This window comes from Triturus cristatus, chromosome 7 (assembly GCF_964204655.1).
Source record: "Triturus cristatus chromosome 7, aTriCri1.1, whole genome shotgun sequence".
Lineage (NCBI taxonomy): Eukaryota > Metazoa > Chordata > Amphibia > Caudata > Salamandridae > Triturus > Triturus cristatus.
The window spans coordinates 103,372,663-103,385,134 of record NC_140590.1 but is presented as its reverse complement, the minus strand read 5'-3'; the positions used below and the strand labels follow the sequence as shown (position 1 = coordinate 103,385,134).

The 12,472-nt window shown below is 48.4% G+C and overlaps 1 long non-coding RNA gene across 1 annotated transcript in view; it reads left to right on the top strand.

The window, feature by feature from the left end:
• The first annotated feature begins 669 nt into the window (after nucleotides 1-669).
• The window catches only part of LOC146808929 (uncharacterized), a 450,521-nt gene continuing 438,718 nt past the window's right edge, over nucleotides 670-12,472 (top strand). The window contains exon 1 of the long non-coding RNA XR_014966283.1: nucleotides 670-763. This is a non-coding gene — a long non-coding RNA (uncharacterized LOC146808929). The remainder of the gene's footprint in view (nucleotides 764-12,472) is intronic.

Here is a 12,472-nt window from a genome sequence, read left to right as displayed (position 1 = left end):
GCCCCACGGAACTCCCTCCACGGACCGCTACTGATTGTTTGGCACTATGGAATAAAGGTAGTCTTACACTGGACATCTGTATGTCTATCTTGTGGTGACATGGTTGAGCGACTCTGTAGCACTTTGTTTACAATAAACATCTCTGTTTACCTAAGTAGCTTATACTTTCATTTGAGAAATGACTGTCATGATTCCACTACCTAGTCTGCACTTGTAATACCCACAACTGCATACTACCAATGCACGTCACGTGCAAATCCGATAAGTTAGCTGCTTTTTACCCCTGTTAAAAACCCACCCCTATACCCTGCATCCAGCCTCCATAAGTGTGTTATGTTTTTTGTGTAAATGTATGATAAATACATTGTTTTCATGGTACTGTATATGCAATCCATGTTATGTATAATTTGTGTCCTTTATTTACGATATTTGGATTGTCAAAATTATGGTTTCCTTTTATGCAAAGCACTGTTCACGCAAATGCATCTAGTGAAATACAGCGGCACCCGCAGCGCCAGCTTTCGTTTCTGTTTGTTGGCAGAAGCAGGCTTGAAGTAATTGCACGCTGCACGTAGGGTGCGCATCACGTACTTTTCCCGCTCGGGGTGTGGCCACGCTATAAATAGACACGCCCGAGTTCTAGAAGGTGCTTAGCCTTCCATCATCGCTCGAAGAGACAACCGGCCACGAAGCTTACCTAATCTGTCACCGCGACTTCCCGCCTGGATTCTTCTCGGCTTGGCTTCTTCGCTGAAACATCTCGGTGAGGTTTCTGAGATCTCCGCTCCGATTCCTGAAAAAGAAAGACATAATGAAAGCTAAGTGAAATAATTCTTTACCTTAAGGCGCCCACCTCAAGACAGCTGCATTTAGAATTTGAAAACACAATTTTTGGAAGCCTTTTTTTTTTAAGAAAGAAAAGCACTCCGAGACTTAAAGACTTTGGAAACAATATAAAAGAAAATAAATTGTTATTTGTCTGTTATTATATATTCTTTCCAAAGAAGTACTTGATGGAACAAAAACTTGGTAACAATTACAAGTAAGTGATAAGGGGCAATAAGGTATTGAGAGATTACTAGATTAAGAGAGTATAAGGCGTGTAAAGAATTGAAGTAATTTATTTCTTGTTAACTCACAGGAGATATTCTCAGGACACAATCCACACAAGGTCTCAGACTGTACATCTCGACGACAACACCCCCCCCCCCCCCCCCAAAGTACAAATTGACGCCATCACAAGACGTCAAGGACTCTACACTAGCTTTCGTATGGTCGCAGGTAGGACACCTAACTTTAGTACACCACTCATTGAAGAAAACTAGAACAGTTGTAATTAAATCCTTTGACTCATTAGGAAGCTGAGTCTAAATCTTCCCTGTTGCCTCGCAGGTCGACAATAGGAAGACGCCAGCGTTGAGTATCCGGCCCTCCTCCCCAAACCTTATCCCTTAGACTTTGTGGTTTTACATATTCACAGGTTATAAGGTAGGTGACAGGGAAGTTGGCTCATAGCGTCTCTGCAAAACTACAATCAAGCACCCTACAGGGAAGAGTGCTTATCGTACCTTGACAATCTCAGGGTAACTAAAAATATATTGCCAGATGTAAATGATACCACATGAGCTAGTATTGTTGTGTTAAGTGAATTTATTACACTGGTCACGTTGAGTACAAGAAATGATACAAATAAAATATAAAGAGAAAAACACAATGAAGTGAAGTTGTCAGTGTTGGTGGATAAATTCTTTGAGATTAAAGTCACATTGACTGGAGTCCAAAGTCCAACACACTCCTCCCATCGGAAGTGGAAAATTGTGAATGAATAGTCAACAAAGTGAAGGGATTGCACACAAAGATGGAAATCAGGGGCGCCGTCTCTTACTGGCGGTGGTGGGTGTCTTGCCATGTCGCTCCATTCTGTGGCCTAAGGACACCTGCAGTTGCTTAATGTCCCAGAGTTCCTGAAATTCCTGGCCCATTGCTCCCTGGTACCCCTCATAAGCACCCAGGGCTCAAGCAAGGTTTGCCTGGACATCCCTGCCACCAGAATCTTGACACTGTGGCCCACATTTGACCTCCCACCACCCCTGCCCCCATATGCTTCTACTGTTGCTTGTGCCTGCACCCTTGCACCAGCTCCTCCATCCTCATTGAGTAGGTTTTGGCTCATCAACAGTGGTGCACAGGAGATGTTGTTACCCATGCTGGATTGTGTGGTTGTTGGAGTAGGGGTCCACTGTTAGATAGAAGATGTGGTGGAAGATGTTGAAGTGGACCCAGTTGGACTCACTGATGCTGTCTGCCCAGTCAAACCTGATGGGCCAGGTCCCCTTCCACGTACAAGTTTGGAGGGAAGTCAGCATTGCTTGAAGGTTGATTCCGAGTTGGAGGCTGAGGCTAGGGGGGAGGGTGTGGCCAAGATGACAGCTGGGTCGGACGCACAGTGAAGATCTCCGCACCAGGCCTGCTAATTGTCCAGTAAATCATCCCGTCTGTTGCTGTGTGCAGGCAGCTTGCCTGAAGCAATTTGGACTTTGTGGCTGCATTTGGCCTAGATCGAGCTGCAGGATTAAATTCCAGCGGTGCGAGAGCCTGGGCCCAGCAAGTCACACTCAAGCAGTGGCCCGATCACTGACGGTTGTGCGGTTGGGGACTGTGCTGAGTCTCGTGATGTCTCCAGGGCTGTCATGGCCCAGATGGAGAAGGTAACAGGCTTCACATCATCGTGGTGTCCTGTACCAGGACTCCTGAAGTTTGAACTGACCCTCAGGACAACCAACGGGCCTCTCTTTTGGTGGGCACGCCCCTTGCATCGGTGCCCCGGAGAGGACAAAGGCCTCCCTGCCTACCTGACCGCACCTTCATTATAATGTGGTGGAGCGGCTCGTGCAGCCCGACTCTGTTCGGCTCTTGGAATTGGGTGGTGCTGCTCCCCCTTTGGGGGCCTGGAGGCCCTGTGCTACCACCACCCCCTATCAGTGGTATGGCCTAAGGTGTTGCTTCGTCCTGGAGGGAGGCCTGACTCCTGTGTTGCTTCATACCTGTGCACTGGGGATTGTATGCACCGAGAAGGACTAGTTGGACAGACACAGTGCTGGGGCCCGGTGCGGCTTCCCAACTCTATTTGCACATTTGCGACGGAGCCCGAAGCAGAAAGATGAGCCAGCATATTTGGTGCACGAATGCCTATCTGATGTACTACTGCTATTATTGGGGCTACGTCACACCATGAACAAACAGGGGCTTAACAAATTGCACCGCTCTCCTGTGCATGCTCTACAGGAATACTTGGCTTCTAGTCAAATATACTAATTTTGGAACAGGCTGGCCCACTGCGGTGTGCTTGAACTTTGAGTGGCGCCCGACCAGGGACTCGAGGACAAGGGGACCCCCGAAGTGACTCACACCATCTATTTACATTGACTGGGAGTTCATTGCCCTGCAGTAACCCCTTTGGCATTCCGGCGCTGTTAAACCCAGGGTGGTATACCTGAGGTGACAAACTTTTCGGATACCTCCCATTTAGACATCAGTCACTTTCTTATGCCTCTACTATCCACATAATAAAACCATGGATTAGAATGCCCTAGCCACCGTTCCTCTTGTGGTGATGCGGCTCAGTATGTGGTGTTGATTGCTGCAGCCAAGCCCTCCTTGCTGGGACATGGAATATTAAGCACTGGGCTTGTTGGGTCTCTCTGTTTACGTCCCACCATTCGGTATTTCTGGATACCCTCTGACGCCTCCTCACTGCTACTGCTATTCATCGCGCTGGGGTGCAGCAAACCCAGTAAATATAAAGCCCCCGATATGGTGAAGACAAAGAAAGATAAAGCCCCAGCAGTGGCTAGGGGTGCCCATGGGAACGAGGAACGCATAAACATCAGCAAGCCCGCGTATACAACGTTGACAGCCCCCCTATCGGATCATTCTCGTCAATTCGATGAACTCCTACCTGGTGTTCTCGACATTAAATCCACTCTTGAACCTAAATTGGACTCTTTATGTATTAAAATGGGCCACCTGCGGGAGGACCACAAACAACTGAAAAACCGAGTATAAAATACGGAATCCACGCTAGCTGCGCTGCGTCCCACAGTGGCAGATTCTGATAAACGTCTACCAGCTATCCAGGAAGAGATAGAATATTTGCATGGACAAGTGGGGGACCAGTAATATAGATCGAAGGGAAATTTTGTGTGGGCATCCCTGGGCAGGCCTTGAGGACTAGTTTGTGAGCACGATTCATCAGGGTAAACAATCTCCACGTTTGTGAGAATGCCCAAGTACACATTTATCCTGACTATACCCTGGAAGTTCAGTGGCGTACATCTTACTTTCTGGATATAAAGAAATGCCTCCGGGTCATGGCATCAAATATGCTTTGCAGTTCCCCACAGTTCAGGTGCTTTATGAGGGTTCACTTCATTCTGTGCGACTCCAGAGGACACTTGGTCCTGGCTAGAACACAGGGGTCTCGCGCCCTCATTTGGGGAAAAAACTGTCCCCTCCATGTCATCGCAAGAACAGGGACAACGTAAATCTCATAGCAGACATCGACCAAGGGACCCCACTAAAGAGCAAGCGGCTAAGGAACGTGCTCGTGTAGTGGAAGACGTGCAGAAACACACCGCCCCCCTCTCCCTCAGAGGCAGAGAACTGGCACATTGACTCACCGAATCAAAACTCACAAAAAGGTAACCGGATGGCGTATCTATACTACTCGCCAAACTTTCACTGTGAGGGTAGAGGGACAGACACACACGTGTTAAGACGAGAACCTTCACAGAGTGCAAAAATTAAAAGAGTGAGTTTAAAACTTCTCCTGGATGACAGAGTCAATCCTGTATTAATGTCTCCAGTGGATAGATTAAAAACAGCATACACAGAATTTGAGATTATTTAGCTGTTGCTATTCCTGTGTATTGTGCAGTGCCAATGCATCAACAGGAACATTGAAGTAATAGCCTTACCACAAAGCATTGCTGATATTTGATGTGGTGTCGGTAATGGATTTATTATTTCCTGCTCTGGAGTCCATGGGAAGTTGAGGTTAAGTAGGCAGATGTGTCAGAGGATAGCAATTTGTGTACACTGAGTATGGAGACACAACACAGGTGCCTGCTGGTCGGTGTTGTCCTTTCCATTAATCAGATCTGATTACTTGATTAACTGGTTAGTATTACATACCTGGTAGCTACTTACACTATTTATATGTATAGAATTGGAAATGAACACTTATTATTGTTGCTGGGATGATTACTTAATGGTTATGTACTTACAGTCCACATTTACACATGTGAATTTGTTATTGCTTTTGACATTTGTCATTTTATGTGCAGGTATACAGATTGTCAACATTACTAACACATATACTTTGGCTACTACATATTGTACAACTAGATGAACAAGACTTTGGCTATTACTGTGATGTGTGCTAAGGTGAAAAAGATATCTTAATACACATGTAGAGGTGTAACGGTGGACTCGTGGGGCACGGGGACGAAGGCTCTGCAGGAAGCGGGGCCGCCATTACTGCAGCACGAAGGTCAGCTGTCTAGCGCCCTGACAGCCTATTTAGGGACGAGCTGGCGCGAGCGCGCACTTCCTAGTTCGACTGAGGCCTGAGCCGGGAGACGTGTGAGTGGATTGCGAGTGAGTGATTAGCGCGCTTTGCACAGTTCTAAGCTTTTAATTATTCCATGTCTGCTGCTATTGTTTTTACTCTGCTTTAAAAAGCGCTGAGAATTTACAATCATTGCTGCCATTGCTTTACCGGGAATTGCATTTTGAAACCTTTTAGCCAATCAGGAACTATTTTTAACTTACTTACTGAACTTTGATCCTACGGTGGACTCGGGGGGCACGGGGACGAAGGCTCTGCAGGAAGCGGGGCCGCCATTACTGCAGCACGAAGGTCAGCGGTCTAGCGCCCTGACAGCCTATTTAGGGACGAGCTAGCGCGAGCGTGCAGCAAACGCGCGCAGCGGGCGCGCCGCTGGCGCGCCTAAGGTAAGCCCGTCTGCGCCCGTCCGCGCCAGTCCAGCGCCAGGCGCCAGGGACCCTGCCAATTTCAACCTAACTGTCAGTCCGGCGCTCAGGTATGATTCTGTTGCCTTGCGGAGGCTTCGGAAAGAGAGGCACCCCTCCTACTGTATCTGCCTCCGACCAAATGATCTGCCTCTCACTGCCCTGGACTACTGTCCCGGATGTCTGTCCGCTATCCCTAGGATCCTAAATCGTCCTATTGTCACTAAAGGAGTGAGGGGAGGAAGGGCGAAAATCGAGAAGGATCTCTCTTTAACATGTATTTTGGTTAATGCTAGATCATTGGTCAAACACAGTCATGAGTCCGCTAGACTTATGAAAGATCTTGAGGCTAAGGTAGCGTTTGCCACAGAAACCTGGACCGACCCGCCTGCGAGGCCAGATATGGAGGCGGCGACCCCCCCAGATTATCTGTGCTTTACACAGGATAGGCCTCTTAGGAAAGGTGGAGGCTTGGTGGTGATTTATCATCACTCATTTAAAGCCTCCTTTCAGTCTACACCGATGGCCACCTGTGAAGCTCTTTTTTTCAATCTAATGCTTACGCCTCATCAATCGTTCAGGGGCTGCTTAGTCTACAGGCCACCAGGAACCAGAAATGCTTTTCTGGCATCCGTCGGTTTGCTCCTGGAGGAGGGGCTACTCTCGGATGCATTTACAGTTCTAGGTGACTTTAATTTTCATTTGGAATGTACGGAAGATCCTGACACTAGGGCCTTGGAGGAACTGATGCTGCCTTTAGATCTTAAGCAGCAGGTAGTAGGCCCTACGCACAGGGGAGGTCATACGTTGGATGGGATTTTCTCTAACCAATGTAATATACACTTTAAGAGCCTCCTTCCCCTGGCCTGGTCAGATCACTCCGCTGTCCAATTTGAAATCGTATTAAATAATCCAGGTAAGACTCTGTCTGGATACAAAAATAGGATAAATACTAGAAGCTGGAATAGGGTGAAGGGAGACCCCCTGATCAAATTGCTGTCCTCTTCGGCGGTCGAAACGTCAGGCGATGTGGATATGGCCTGCCATAATTACACAAGCTGGCTGCAGGAAGCCTGTGATATCGTTGCCCCTATAAAAAGTTTGCGGCCAAAGAGAGCACTGCCTTCTGCTCCATGGTATTCACAGGAAATTAGAGCCCAAAAGCTTATCTGCAAACAGCATGAACGCAGATGGAGGAGTAATTACAATGAATCTGACAGAAAAACTTATAAATCCAGCCTTCTGACATATAAACAGGCAATTTTCAAGGTGAAACAATCTTACTTTGCAACACAGATTGCAGACTCCAGCAACTCCGTTAAGGAGCTATTTAAGACAGTGGCCAACCTGGTAGCCCCAAAGCCATGCCCAGTTCAACCCAGCTAACAGCTGTGCGAGGACTTGGCCAAATTCTTCTCCTCAAAGGTGGAAACCATCTTTGATGTTTTTAAAAAGAAGAATTTCTGCAGCCCGGAGACTAGAGGGGAGGGTCCCAGACAAAAATACGTCTCCTACCCAACACTGGCCAAATTTTGCCCAGTGTCCTCGCTAGACACGAAAAAGATCCTGCTGGAAGCTAAGTCCGGATCACCTTTTGATCCTTGCCCTATTAAGGTGGCCAAATTAGCTGCGGGTCCGATTGCTGAGCAGCTTTCCAGGCTATTCAATTTGATGTTTGAAACGGGACTGTTTCCTTGTCATTGGAAATTGGCTTCCATTCTCCCATTAATTAAAAAACCCCATCTCCCGAGCAGTGACCCCAACAGTTTTTGCCCTATAGCCAGACTTCCGCTTCCAGCTAAACTCGTGGAAAAGGTCATGAATAGACAACTTAGTCTTTTCCTGGAAGATTCCCAAGCACTTCATTCCACGCAATATGGTTTCAGGTCAGGCCACAGTACGGAATCGGCTTTAATTAAAGCTACAGAAGAAATCAGGGAAGCAGTAGATCAGGGCGGCAAGGCAGCGTTGATCCTGCTTGATCTGTCCGCGGCCTTCGATACGGTTCACCACTCTACTCTTCTGAATCGTTTAAAAACCTGCGGGATTGTTGGGAAAGCCGGGGACCTTATTAAATCCTTTCTAGCCGAAAGAAAACAAGTGGTGACCTTGGGGGACTTCCATTCGAAATCTTTCTCAACACCGTGTGGGGTCCCTCAGGGGTCCTCACTCAGTCCCACTCTTTTTAATGTGTATGTTAGTGCGCTGGCACCCGTCATAGGGTCCTATGGTTTTGGCATTACCTCCTACGCAGACGACACGCAAATTGTAATACCACTGACCCCAGGGGGAGAGGTGGACGTGGAACTGCGACTGCGGGGAATGCATGGTGGCTGTGAGCAGTTGGATGTCCCTAAATTGTCTGAAATTAAATTCGGACAAAACTGAGGTTATCTTGTTTGGCAATTCCTCCAACTTTTGGACCCCAACCTGTTGGCCTAACTCCATGGGCACCTTTCCAACTCCAGCCACCCAGGTTAAAAACCTCGGTATGATATTGGATGATAAACTTACCGTGGAGCGCCAAATCAAAGCAATAACATCTAAAACCTGGTATGCCATCAGAATGATGAGGAAAGTGCTTCCTTTGCTCCCTCAAGAGAGTAGGCATACGGTGGTAAGGGCCTTAGTTACTACAAGACTGGATTATTGCAATGGCTTATATTTAAATGCTCAACAAAGCATATTGAATAAATTACAGACCCTACAAAACGCGGCAGTCCGTCTGCTGTCAGGCTCTTCCAGGTTTTCCCCGGTTACGCCAGAAAGAAGACCTCTTCACTGGCTCTCTATAAAAAGCTGTATACATTTTAAGGCGCTGGCCATGGCATTCAAGGCCTTGCATGGATTGGGCCCGGACTTTTTAAAGCAACGCATACACTGGTATGTTCCAAGCAGATGCCTTCGTTCAGAAAGCACTAAACAGGCGCATGTCCCTCGAATCAGGAGGGCCCGATGGGGAGGCAGAAGTTTTGTTCATGGAGCTGTTAGGGCGTGGAACTCTCTTCCTCTCTATCTTAGATCCTTGCCTGATTTATTGTCCTTTAGAAAGGAACTCAAGACTTGGCTTTTTCTGCACGACTGATTCCCTTCATTATGGACCCCTGACAGGTTGATCCTCAGGACTTCTAGATAGCGCCAGGACACCTCCGGGTATTTGTCGCGCTTAATAAGTTTCAATAACATAGCATAACATAACTTACCAGACTCCATTCCCCCAGGTATTCCAATCCAGCCCTCAGAATGCAGGATGACGTGTACCTTCTCCCAAGCAGTGTGTAGGAATGGTGGTCCGGGATGGACTCTGCCAGTCTCCTTTGCGGCCAGATAGTGCCTATTGACCAGTGCCTTGATCCTCTTCTAGGGGTGAGTGTCTGAAAAGTTTCAGCACTCTTGTCCATCAACTCCTTGTGTTTGCTTTGTTTGCTCTAACTAACAGGGCATGCCCAGCCGTGGGTCCCTTGCTCACTTTGCCACTGGATTCAAGCTAGCCTGGCTGATGAGGGGTGTTACACCGAAACCGGTCCCAGGATGCTTGCTTCCAGTTCAGGGAAGACCTGGCTTGGCAGTTCGGGCTGGACTGCTCCCATGAGGCACAGGATCAAGACTGATTTGCATATAGCTGGGTCTGAACTGAGGTGGTGAAGTGAGCTAAAGAATGATGATGGGTTCAACCCAGATCTGTGACTGGGGATGAGTGTCATTAAAGTTTCAGCACTCTGTCCATCAACTCCTTGTGTTTGCTTTGTTTGCTCTAACTTGGCAGGGTATGCCCAGACGTGGGTCCCTTGCTCACTTTGCCACTGGATTCAAGCTAGCCTGGCTGATGAGGGGTGTTACCCCAAAGCCGGTCCCAGGATGCTTGTTTCCTGTCCAGGGAAGACCTGGCTTGGCAGTTTGGACTGGACGGTTCCCATGATGAACAGGGTCAAAACTGATTTGCATATGGCTGGGTCTGGACTGGGGGGGGCGAAGTCAACTAAAGAATGATGATGATTTCAATCCAGATCTATTAGTGACTGGGGGTGGGTGTCTGAAAAGTTTCAGCGCTCTGTCCATCCTCTCCTTGTGTTTGCTTTGTTCGCACTACAGGGCCGATTACGATGTTGGTCAGAAAGGCTCCGAACGGCATTCGGATCCTCCCAATCTGAGTCGAAACCCATGTGTCTGACTGAACTGACACATTTCTGACCAACGGATTACGATAGTAAATAATCGTTCGGTCTTGTCCGACTCAGTTCCAACCGGCATTCGGAGACTCCTATTCAGTCGAAGCCGATTCGTACAGCTCAATGGACCGCGTTTCTGAATGACCGATTACAATGTCAGATTCTAACTGCCTTTCCAACTCGGTCTGTCCGACACGAAAAGGCTGTTGGAAACTGACTTCGGGGGCACAAAGCACGCCCCCTTCACTCGGCCACTTCTAAATTGGCCCCGTGGGGGTATCCATGGAACCCCTCTTTACAATCATGCACAGTGTGGCAGGTACCATGGGGTGCCCACCACAGGGTGCAAGGCTTTCCACATCCATCCCTTTTGTCAATGTTGTCGGTTGGAACAGAGGCTCCCATTAAAGTCAATGGGTGTCTGACCGAACGGTGTTCGGAACCATCGTAATCGGTCGGTCGGACTCCCCGAACCCGTGTCGGTCGGAAACCATTCTGACACCGAGTCGGTCTGAATGCTTTCCGACCGACATCGTAATCGGCCAATATGTTGGCAGGGAATGCCCAGATGTGGGTCCCTTGCTCACTTTGCCATTGGATTTAAGCTAGCCTGGCTGATGAGGGGTGTTATCCTGAAGCCGGTCCCAGGATGCTTGTTTCCAGTCCAATGAAGACAGTTCAGACTGGACTGTTCCAATGAGGAACAGGGTCAAGACTGATTTGCATATGTATGGGTCTGAACAGGGGTGGCAAAGTGAGCTAAAGAATGATGAATGATTCAACCCAGACCTTAGAGTGACTGGGGGTGAGTGTCTGAAAAGTTTCAGCACTCCGTCTATCATCTCCTTGTGTTTGCTTTATTAATACACTTTCCCACCCCATAATCTTATAACCCTCACATCCTGTACCTTAACTCATCACTCACATATTGTCAGGTTTACAGAGCTCCTCAGGATCCGGGCGATGCTATATATGTCCACCTCCTGATATCCTCGGTCTCCAACCAAGGGTTACAGAGCCCAGAGGTGATCAGGCGAGGGATAGAATGGGGGAAGGGTCAGCAGGGACAAGAATCTGTAAAGACAAAGAAGACATTTTCATACATGGTTCACATAAACAGTCTACTCTCATAAGTTCTCATTAGAAAGCCTCAATACCTGTAGTTCCCTTATGCCAAGTACTAAATCAGAGATCCAGCTCTCCGCCGTACTCAATTATGACCCATTAACCAAGCTCTTCCAGAGCAGTCACCAGAAACAATCGCCATCTTGGACAGTGTTTGGTCAAACATTAGCGAGGAAATAAGGTCTTCAGTCAGACCTATTCTCCCATTGGTGAAATTCCCCCTTTTTGTATAAATGATATTAATAGTAACTTAGGATGGCTTCCACGGCGAGTACACCGCTGCCCTTTCGTACCCTCGTTGTAGCGCTCCTTCACTAGGCTGAGGATCAACACGCTATGGTCCCTATGTCCGTAGTAGGGCTGCTGTGGTGCTATCTCAGCCGGGACAGTCACCTATCCAATACAGTGGGTGTCTTTCTGAGTGTTGGTCACCTGAGTGCCTGGTGTTCTTGTATGCACTCCGAGTAGACCGCGCTAGTGCCGGGTTGGATTGGAGCTCCTCCGAGCTTTTCCTGATATCTGTGCTCTTCCGAGCACTGCCTGAAAAGTTATGCTCCTTCGAGCCTTCCTGTGATTCCTGATATCCGTGCTCTTGTGAGCACTGCCTGAAAAGTTATGCTCCCTCGAGCACGTCCTGATATTCCTGTTATTCATGCTCCTCCGAGCACTGTAATTGCCGCAATATGAAAACGACTCGTCCGAGCCGTTGAATCCTCAAGGGGAGAGGCGAGCGTTTGGAGAATGGTCGCGGCAGCGGCAAGGGGTAATCCGGGGTTCCCGCTCCGCCTAGCGTACTTGGAACCGCTCACCTGATTAGCTCTCCTTCCGGCTCGCTCTCCGCTGCTCCGAGTATCTCCTCGTTCCTCCGGGACGCAGTGGCCGATATTCACGGTGATTTCTTCAGCTGCTATGATACAAAATAACGCACGCCTTCTGCTGCGCTGGGCTTCCTGATATAGACGCCCACTTCCTGGTTCTAGGGCTGATAGGACATGTAGTTTCTATACGCTAGGCAGGCGCCGCGGACCTTGATTACTCACAGTAGGTCCCCTCCCCAAGTGCCTCCTAGCTCCAGGTTTCCCCGGATACCTGGCGTAAAACCGATTCACCGCCCCCGGTGCGTGCACCGCCTCCGATGGCTCCCA